Source organism: Lupinus angustifolius, chromosome LG11, assembly GCF_001865875.1.
Source record: "Lupinus angustifolius cultivar Tanjil chromosome LG11, LupAngTanjil_v1.0, whole genome shotgun sequence".
Taxonomy (NCBI): Eukaryota; Viridiplantae; Streptophyta; class Magnoliopsida; order Fabales; family Fabaceae; genus Lupinus; species Lupinus angustifolius.
In genome coordinates this window covers 12,700,015-12,711,438 of record NC_032019.1, presented here as the reverse complement: position 1 = coordinate 12,711,438, position 11,424 = coordinate 12,700,015, and the positions used below count along the sequence as shown (strand labels likewise).

Genomic DNA, 11,424 nt, shown 5'->3' with positions numbered 1-11,424 from the left:
GCTACACACACAAAGGGCTAGATAACAGAAGCTCACCTTTTAAACAAAGAGCCAACAACTCTACAACTTCAGCACTTAAAATGCAACTTACTTAATGACCCCAACCAAAATTAAGAATGTTGCTTAACCGAATAACTAGTCCAGAAGATAAACATCATTTTACAATTAGTACCATCATTTCTATCACTTAAGAAATAAAAAAAAGATAGCAATATAATTATACCATCAATAGAATATAATTATATAATTATTACTCTACTACTACCTTCAATAGAATATAATATATTCTAGTAGGTTCTATTGAACTAACATTCATTGAAAATTAGGGACTATAATTTCTCTGATTTCTATAACTAATAATATTAGGGATTAGAGAAGCAAAAAAGTAGGGATTTGAGAAGCTCAAAATTAGGGATTAGAGTTGATGAAGTGATTTAAAACAAAATTATAGAATTAAAAAAGGAGATGAAATGATTTCTTACCAATATATAAACAAGCTTGGAATGAATTGATTTCTGGATAGTGATGAAGTGAAGAAGTCATTTCTGGAAAAGACAAGAGAAGAATAGGTGATTTATGGAAAAGAGAAGATACAAAGAAGTTAATTTTTAAGATTTTATATTGGAGCCATGGTGTGAAAGTGTGAAAATGGTGAAGTGAAGAAGAAGTAATTTTTTGAGAGGAGAAGAGAGTACGTGAAAGAGTGAAAGTGGTGAATGTGAAAGAACAATAACTTATACTTAATTAGATTTAACTTATACAATACAAACTTAATAAAGAACAATAACTTTTACAAAAAACTAGAAAACAACATAATCATTTACCATAGAGAACCTCACAACCAAATCCAACTCGTATGAGTTCACAATGAAGGTACTGACAATGAGCATATAAATGATTTTCGTATAGAAAGTAAAAAATGATGATCATATATTATTATGACGATTATATTATGAGATATAGAGTTCCTTGTGAACTTGAGTCTATACTACCATTACTATACACTAACATGACATTATTTTTTATAGTTTCCAACAATTTATATATTAAAGTGAAGTTACAAATTATATTTTGTTAGGAAGTGAAACTCCAATAAAAGTAAAGTTACAAATTATACACTAACATTTTTTGTCATATCTGGTTTAGCCCAAAATTTATACGGACCAACACATATTCGTCAGTGTAGTCCTTTTTAGATGTCTATCCTAATCCAAATGTTAAAGTTTCCATTAAAAGATTGTGCACCCATTAATACATTCCTATAATTATTTAATATATCAATAATTGTTATAATATTTATTTATTTATTTCATATCCTTAAACAATGACACACTCATTAACACATTCCTATAATTAATTAATTAAAAAAAATTTCACCTATGGAAACAAGGTGGACCAGTAGTCAATAAAACATTAATAGATCAAACTTACACAGTAAGATACCAAGAATGAGAAAGTAACCCTCTTTACTAAAATATATAAACATCTATCTCTCATTTCAATTCTAATTTTCAAACATAACATAGATAATGACAAACCTAGGTGAGTCAGTTCTACCCTTTTTTCTTTTTTGGATCATTAACTTAGAAATAAATCTCTAATTAAAATTGTTTTAGAACATAATGGTACTATAAATTTTTAATAAAAAATAGATAATAAATACATATTGGTTTTATTAACTTTGAATAAAAAAATAGAGTAAAGTTTATAATATAAATATTTATAAATTACAATGATGTCCTTTCAATCACACTAGTATTAAATCAAATGAAAATAAATGTTAAACCATATTGACACCCCTTTCCATTTCTAAATTATATTGTATACTTAATTATATTTATCTTTTTCAACAAAAATTTAGTAAAGAACAATAGATTTTACAACAAAACTAACAGGCAACATAATTGTTTACCATAGTAACCCCATACAACTAAATTCTTCTCTTATTTGTTCACAATAAAAGTATGAATAATAAACATACAAGTGATCTTCGTACAGAAAGTAAAACTGATGATGATGTATTATGATTGATGATGATTATATTATGAGATATAGAGTTCATCGTGAACTTGCGTCTATATTACCATGACTATAAATAGACATGATATTATTTTTGATAGTTTTCAATGATTTATATAAAGTGAAGTCACAAATTATGTTTGATTAGAAAGTGAAAGTCAAGTAGGAATGATTGATTTAATAAATGATTTAGGTGAAAAACCATATAAGAGAACTTGACACCATGTCCGAACTCAAACATGGGGTATTAAATTTATGAGTTTGGTTGGATTTGACATGACAAATGTGTTAGAAACGTTATACATTATATGGACTGTGTGACCGCCATAACTTAAAATCCGCTAAGGGCAAGTTTGAGCTGCAATTTGATATACATAAATTATAATGTAACTTTTTATTCTCTTGCAGTTGAGCCGAAACTTTATACGGACTAACATATATTCATCTATACAATCAATTTTGAATTGACTATCCTAAAATAAATATTAAAGTTTCCATTTAAGTAATGTGCATCCATTAATATGTTCCTATAATTAATTAATATAGCAATAAATGATGTAATATTAATTTATTTATTTCATATGCTAAAACAATTCATTGGGCGAGTTTGAACTGCAATTTAATATAAATAAATTATACCTTAACTTTTTTTCTGATCTAGTTTAGCCTGAACTTTTTGCGGACTAACTCATATTGGTCAATGCATTCATTTTTGTCATGTCTATCCTATAGCAAATGTTAAATTTTCATTAAAAGAATGTGCATCCATTAATACATTCATATAATTTATTAATATAGCAATAAATGTTATAATTAATTAATTACAAAATTTTGCACCTATGGAAACAAGGTGGATCGGTAGTCAATAAGACTTTAACAAATCAAAATTACAAAGTAAGATACCAAGAATTTGAAAATGACCATCTTTACTGAAATATATTCACATCTATCTCTCATTTAAATTCTAATTTTCAAACATAACAGAGATAATGAAAAACCTTTCTTTTCCTCCTTCAATAGTTGAAGTGATAGATGTTAAAACCTTTCATATCACACCATTCTCTCTCAAAGGTAAACACAAATTCACCACCATTTTCAATGATCTTTCTGACTCTGACGAAGATCAAAATGACGACGTCAGAATCCTCACTTCCAAGCCCCCAAACACTCCTTCTGAGAAATGTAAAAGGATCTTTGAAATTGGAGAATCTTTCAATTCTAATAATAATAATACCATCACTCCTTTCATAAGTTATATTTGTACTAAAACCAAAACCATAAACGACGCATTTCATATCCATTATTGCTCTCACTCTTACTAAACTATTTTTTGTAGGAATGTATGTGGAATCTAAGCTTCAAGAGAACGTTGTTAAAATTCGATGCCCTCAATCTGAATGTGAAGTTGGACTATTGGAGCCTCGAGGTTGTCGTGGAATTCTTCCTAAGGAAGTGTTTGATCGTTGGGGAGATTCTTTGTGTGAGGCTATGATTCTAGAGAATGAGAAATTCTATTATCCTCATAAGGATTGCTCTGCGCTTATGGTTAACAACGATGGAGAGTTGGTGAAGGAATCTGAGTGCCCTAATTGTAGGAGATTGTTCTGTGCGCAATGTAAGGTTTCGTGGCATAATGGGATTGTGTGTGATGATATTCAGAAACTCAACAATGATGAGAGAGAAAAGGAAGATAATATGTTTATGCAGGTTGCGAATAATAACAAGTGGATGAGATGTCCAAAGTGCAGGATTTTTATTGAGAAATGTCATGGATGCATGTACTTGAAATGCAGGTTAGCTTTTTTTAATATTATTGAAAACTGATTTACTACATTGGAGGCCACAATTATAGCTATTTGGGTCACAATTACTTGTAGTTTTAAAAAATTTCGAGGTTATAAATTTAGGCTCATGTTTGCCGTTACAAAAACGTATATGTTAGGATTTTGGAAGTTATTGAATCTGTATCATGGTCATAATTGTAGTTGCATCAATCACATTTACCTTTAATTGTCTAAAACATCAAGGTTTTTTGAGTTTATGAGGTTTTAAATTTGGATCCATGACCATTATATACGTCAAAATGTTTGGGTTTTGAAAGTCGTCGAATTCGTATTGTGACTGCAATTATAGTTGCTTGAGTCATCATTTGCCTTTGTCCAAAACGTTAAGGCTTTGAGCTTTTTTGAAAACATGACCGTATCCGCTATTGAAAACCTTGTTGATTCCCATCATTTCAGTCTAGTTAATAGAAAGATAAGCATTGGGAGAGCTTTACCTTTTAAATAAGTTTCTAGTTAGTATATTGATTGTTTCAGAGGTATACACAATAGGTATGCAATAATTTCTAGAAGGTACCTACAATGGCAGATGAATCAAACTCCACCCTCTTCTCTTATTTTACAATAGATCATATTGGCGTCTATAACTCTTCCAACTCTTGGATTTGACTATCCATCGTGCATTTTTTTATGAAAACCATGACATTAATTTGTCTCATATTGTCATATCCCAGATCATTTTGGATTGGAGTATCATGGCATCCATTGCAATCTATACTTTTAATGTAGTATTGTGCCTGTACTTTGAGAGTATCCGTTTTGAACGAATCATAAAAGATGACCAAGTTTGTCAAGTTTGACATGGTTGTCCAATTTAATTAAATACATCTTTTAAGTACTTTCTAAAAACATAGATTCAGGATCTTAGTTACAATTGTGATTAGTGTGTTAGCGAATAGAGATGGCAAACATATCCATTAGTCGACAGCTACAAAATATTTGCAAATGAAAAGCCAATATGGACATGTCCATTTCTGATTTTAGTTCACAAACCAAAAGTTGATGTAGACAAGTCCGATTGTGATTTTTTGACAAATTTTCATGCTCTACCCGTTTTAAAATAGGCTAGACAAAAATGTTGAAAAGAGAAAACAAATAATATGCTATTATTACTTCTATTATTACTTAGTTTCAGTTGGTTAATCACTAATGTTGTTTCTTCTATTATTAATTCCCCTTCGACCACTTAACAACCAATGTTGTTTCTTCTATTATTTTAATTCCCCTTCGACTAATTAATATGGAACAATGCTATTTTATTCTTTGAAATCTCAACTCAGTTCCAGTTGGTTAGGATTTGCTCAACTCAAAACTTGACTCGAGTCCGATACGAGTTAGTTTTTTAGCTTGGGTTTGACTCAGTTAAAGTTCTTGAACTATTCAGCTCAGTTTGAATTGGTTCATTTGGACAACTTTAACAATTAATTCATTTAAAGAACGTTCAGCACAAGGTTATATATATGTAAATATTACACAATAAACATAAAAAATAATGCAATGTATAATAACAATAAACATAAAAAAATAGTTTATGTATATATGGGATCTAGCTCTGGAACCTAATGAGTCGAATTGTATCCACCTCAAGTTCGACTCATTTGGTTCATTAACCAAGTTTGTCGAGCAAAATAATAAGTCGAGTTTCGAACGAATACCGAGGTTGTTCGGTTCATTGTCAGCACTTCTTAGAGCTATTAATTCCTTTCTGCCTTATATTTAATAGCATTCAACACACAAATGTTATTTAATGAATGTTGTTAAATGTTAATTCTGACACAGTGAACAATGAAATGACCATATTTACAGGAGAGCAAAATATTTGTTTACTATGTTGCTGACTTAATTATTTCATCATTTTATGTTTCAAATCATTAAAAAAACTAACACAAAATTTGTTCCACAAGATATGTTTTCCTCCCACTATTATAACCTCATGCAAAAATGCAATTAATTCTCACAACATTTTTCATACAATAAATATATGCAATTAATTTTAATGAACATAAATTAAATAGTCATTCAAGCATTAATATGTGCCTAAGAATATTGTTTAAAATGGAAAACATAAACTTTATCTTGAAAACAATGTTTTAACCTTTCAAGAAATATTGGAGTTAGTTTCTTACATATTTTATATTTCCTAAATAATACACTTTGCATTTGTTAACACAACCCAAACAATTTTTGCTAGAGTAGACTTATCAAAATGGTCGTTTCAGTCAACTAAACCATGAAAATTCGTAGGACTTGAGTATCATATTAAGTAATTTTTATTTAATAAATTTTTTACTCCAGATTGGATGTGCTATATATTAAAACTAGGTTTAGGCTGAGCTTACCTAGGTGAGTTGGTGCTGCCCTTTTTTGGTTTTTGGATCTGTAACTTAGAAATAAATCTCAGATTAAAATTGTTTTAGAACATAATGGTACTATAAATTCATAATAAAAACTAGGTAATAAATACATATTGGTGTTATAAACTTTGAACAAAAAATAGAGTAAAGTTTATAAAATAAATATTTATAAATTACAATGATGTGATAGAGTGAAACGTTATATTATTCGCCCTATTTTTCATAATTTCCTTTTAATCACACTAGTATTAAATCAAATGAAAATAAATGTTAAACCATATACACCCCTTTTCATTTCTAAATTATATTGTATACTTAATTATATTTATCTTTCATAACAAAAACTTAGTAAATAACAATAACTTGTACAACAAAACTAAAAGCAAACATAATTGTTTACCATAGTAACCCCATACAACTAAATTCAACTCTTATTTGTTCACAATGAAAGTATTAATAATGAACACACAAGTGATCTTCGTACAGAAAGTAAAACTGATGATGATGTATTATGATTGATGATGATTATATTATGAGATATAGAGTTCCTTGTGAACTTGGGTCTATTATACCATGACTATAAATAGACATGACATTATTTTTGATAGTTTTCAATGATTTGTATAAAGTGAAGTCACAAATTATGTTTTATTAGAAAGTGAAATTCGATTAGGAATGATTGATTTAATAAATGATTTATTTTAATAATCATATAAGTGAACATGACACCATGTTTGAGCTGCAATTTGATATACATAAATTATACTGTAACTTTTATTCTCATCTAGTGTAGCCGAAACTTTATACAGACTAACATATATTCATCTAAGCAATCCATTTTGAGTTGACTATCCTAAAATAAATATTAATGTTTCAATTAAAAGAATGTGCATCCATTAATACATTCCTATAATGAATTAATATAGTAATAAATGATGTAATATTAATTTATTAATTTCATATGATAAAACAATTCACAGGGTCAGTTTGAACTGCAATTTAATATAAATAAATTATACCATAACTTTTTATTCTCATCTAGTTTAGCCCGAACGTTTTGTCGACTAACTCATATCCGCCAATGAAGTCCTTTTTGAGATATCTATCCTACTTCAAATGTTAAAGTTTCCATTAAAAGAATGTGCGTCCATTAATACATTATTATAATTAATTAATATTGCAATAAATGTTATAATTAAGTAATTATAAAATTTTGCACCTATGGAAACAAGGTGGATCAGTAGTCAATAAGAATTTAAGAATTCAAACCTACACAGTAAGATACCAAGAATGAGAAAGTGACCATCTTTACTGGAATATATTCACATTTATCTCTCATTTCAATTCCAATTTTCAACCATAACAAAGATAATGAAAAACCTTGCTTTTCCTCCTTCAACAGCTGAAGTGATAAATGTTTAAACTTTTCATATCACACCATTGTCTCTTAAAGGTAAACAAAAATCGACCGCTAATCTCATTGATCACTCCGACTATGACGATGATCAAAATGATGACGTCAGAATCCTCACTTCCAAGCCCCCAAACACTCCTTTGATAGTTTTATTGAGAAATCTCATGCATGCATGTACTTGAAATATAGGTTAACTTTTTTTTAATGTTATTCAAAACTGATTTACTACATTGGAGGCCACAATTATAGTTATATGGGTATTAATTACATGTAGTTTTAAAATTTTTTGTGGTTATAAATTTGTTCTCATGTCTGTCGTTACAAACACCTATATGTTAAGATTTTGGAAGTCATTGAATCTGTATCATGGTCATAATTGTAGTTGCATCAATCACATTTACCTTTAATTGTCTAACATATCAAGGGTTTGTGAGTTTTTGAGGTTTTAAATTAGGATCCATGACCATTATAGACGTCAATTTGTTCGAGGTTTGGAAGTCGTCGAATCCGTATCGTGACCGCAGTTATAGTTGCTTGAGTCATCATTTGCCTTTGTCCAAAACGTCATGGCTTTGAGTTTTTATAAAAACATGACCATATCCGCTATTTAAAACCTTATTGATTCCCATCATTTGAGTCTAATTAATAGAAATATAAGCATTGGGAGAGCTTTACCTTTTAAATAAGTTTCTAGTTAGTAATATGGACTATTTCAGAGGTATACACAATAGGTCTGCAACAATTTCTAGAAGATACCTACAATGGCAGATGAATCAAACTCTACCCTCTTCTCTTATTTTACAATAGATCATATTGGTGTTAAGAACTCTTACAACTCTTGGATTTGACTATCCATCGTGCATTTTTTATGCAAATCATAACTTTGGAAGTTTCGTACTTAAGAACAGCTTCGATTTCTTGGATATAAATTAGTTGCTCATTTCTTTTTTATACTTAAGAAAATCCATTTTACTATTGCTCCTTTCATTTAGTAGAATAATTGTTTTCTTTGATAAGCAATCATTTCATCACACTTATAACCTTGTTGAGTGTTCACAGTAATCAAATTTTACAGAATTTTCTAAAGCATGACATTCCTACATATGATTCAAGTCTAATTACCCAGATGTTATGAGAGCAATGGGTAATCAATGGATTCATTTCAATGTTGCACGTAACTTTGTAATAAGAAAACATATATAAAGTTACTTATATTATGGATTGCAGGTGTGGACATGCCTTCTGTTACAACTGTGGAGCTGTTTTCAAAAATAATTTCCATTATTGTTACAACTGTAAACGCTGAAGACTCTTGAACAAAGATAAAGGGGTTTTAAATCTATGACCTTTAGTTTATGTTTACATGTTTCTTATTATTTACATATTCAAACAACTTAACTATTATGTGTGTATGGATCCAGATTCTGCTAGAGAGGGGAGTTTTATGTTTTATTCTTACTTTTAAAAGTAAAAGTGTCATCTTCTATTATAAATAAGTACATCAGTGTCGTTACAATCAGTATTTTCTTTGGTTTTTCATTACTTTCATCTCCAGCACCGGAGAGGATACCAACTCTATTAGTTGAAATGTGAGTCAAATATATGAAATAGTATACGCAAAATGGCCGTAAAAAGTGGACCACCATCATGATCAATCTGCCACTAACACACACTATTATTGCCACTCGAGCTGCCCCTATTAGTGGTGTGCGGCATGCGTGGGGCACGGAACCCATAATTAGTAAAAGGTCAAAAATATATTTTTTCATATATGAGTACTTTTTTTCTCAACGGGACAAGTATTCTATTGTTTTTTTTATTTTCTGAATTTATTGCTTAATCAATTATTATTAGTCTATGTACAAGTTTATTAAATATTTTGTTAGTTTTAATGAGCATTGTTTTATATTATTATATTGTTGATATATAATTGAAAGAAAATTTCGACTTAAGGTAGGCAAAATATGAGACCTTTTAATGATTATTTAGAAGTTCGATACAAAATATTGCACTAAGTGTATTTTACGTTCTTGTATCAAATACTTTTGATATACAATGAACAATTATTTTTAATATTTAGTTTTCTTTGGCAATTTGTTTTGGTTCCTCAAATTTATTGAACCTTTAACATACAAATTTCGCGTACTTAATTTTTTATATACGAAGGGCCTAATTTTTTCCAGCACATTAGATCCACAAAATGCCGAAACTAGCCTTGAGCACTGCCCCATCATGTTGAATAATGATCCTATCCAATAGTGGAGAGACAAGTGTTTGTTTCTCCTCATACTTTCAATGGGAAAAATGTGATTTCATGATAAAAGTATCATTACATGTTATTTTTTATTTGCAATTTTGTCACACTTGCCTCTCTAGTAATGGAGAGAATCCTTACTTAGTAGAGGGGTCCAAGGTGTTATGCAATAGTGATTACAACGTTAAAAGATCTTAGTTACAGTTGTGGTTAGGGTGTTGGCGAATAGTGATGGCAAACATAGTGTTGAAAGCGGAATTCGGGAGGGTTTTTCCCTCTCATTTTCTTGGTTTGTTTATTTAAGTAAGAGAACTCGGTTTTATTCTTTGTTCGCCATCTCGGCTTTGTTGAAATAAATTCCAACGTCGTGATAATGGTTTCAAGAACATTCCAGTTACAACTTACTTTCTTAATAATCATGTGAATGAGTTATTCCTTCTTTGCCCCATCTCGACTTTGTTAGACTAAATTCTAATGCCGGTAGAATGGTATCGAAGCAATTACCTATTACATAATTATTAAGTACCTTTGAATATCATCTCGGTTTTTTAGAATAAATTCCAACACCGGTTTAATGATATTCTAATACATAAAAATGATGAATAGTTAGTTGTTAGATACAAATAAATAAATAAAGAACAAAAGAATAATAAATTTAAGTGACATTTATTTATTTACTCCCTTTCGGGTTCATTTTATTAACAAACCAAATTTCTTCCTTAAGGAAGGTTGGTATTAAAGAATAAATAAATTGCGGAATGTAAATAACAATAAATAAAAGTTAGTAAGTTAGTTTCATCATTTTTGTATATTAAAAGGTGTTTTCAACAAATAAATTTATTGATAACACTTTATTATTTTACAATTTACAACTCTTTCAAGATTCAATTGTAGTATAGTATAGGGTTATGTCGAACCACAAGGAATTGCCTAATAAAATGAATCATATGAATATGTCAATACACAAATAATGAGTTAAATATATTTTGATGGGTTTTTGTTTGATTTTGCACGTAAACAATTAAACAAGAAAAATAAACTAAGTATTAGCAAATTCTTGAGGAGACAAGATCAATTTGAATAAGGAAAAGATTTCTCAACCTCTTATGAGTTTGAACTACTTAGACAAGTTCCTATGTTTTACTTTGATTAACTCCAAACATCAAGTTCTAAAATCCTCCTTTTAGTGCATGCCCTAAAATGGTAGAATGATAATCACTTATATTTATTACTAAACAATATTACGTCCATAAAGAGACTAGGTTGTGACACCCTAGTCATTGGCGAATCTAATATTGATGTAGTAATGAATATAAGATCCTAAGAAAAGTATGCTTAACTTGGCAAATAAACTAAGTAGTACAACTACTTGTTAGTCTATTTTTTAAGTGTTTGAGACAAGTAATTTTATTGACTTGAAATCATTTTCTAGGTGATCAATCTAAAAACAGCATTAAGTACTTCTCAAACAAATAAACTTAACCAAAGTACCAACTTGAATGATTAAAATTCAAACTTTTAGAATATAAGAAGAAGTAGAAA

The 11,424-nt window shown here is 29.2% G+C and overlaps 1 pseudogene; it reads left to right on the top strand.

Annotated features, from left to right (window-relative positions):
- LOC109359737 overlaps positions 3,009-11,424 on the top strand; it is a 23,746-nt pseudogene continuing 15,330 nt past the window's right edge.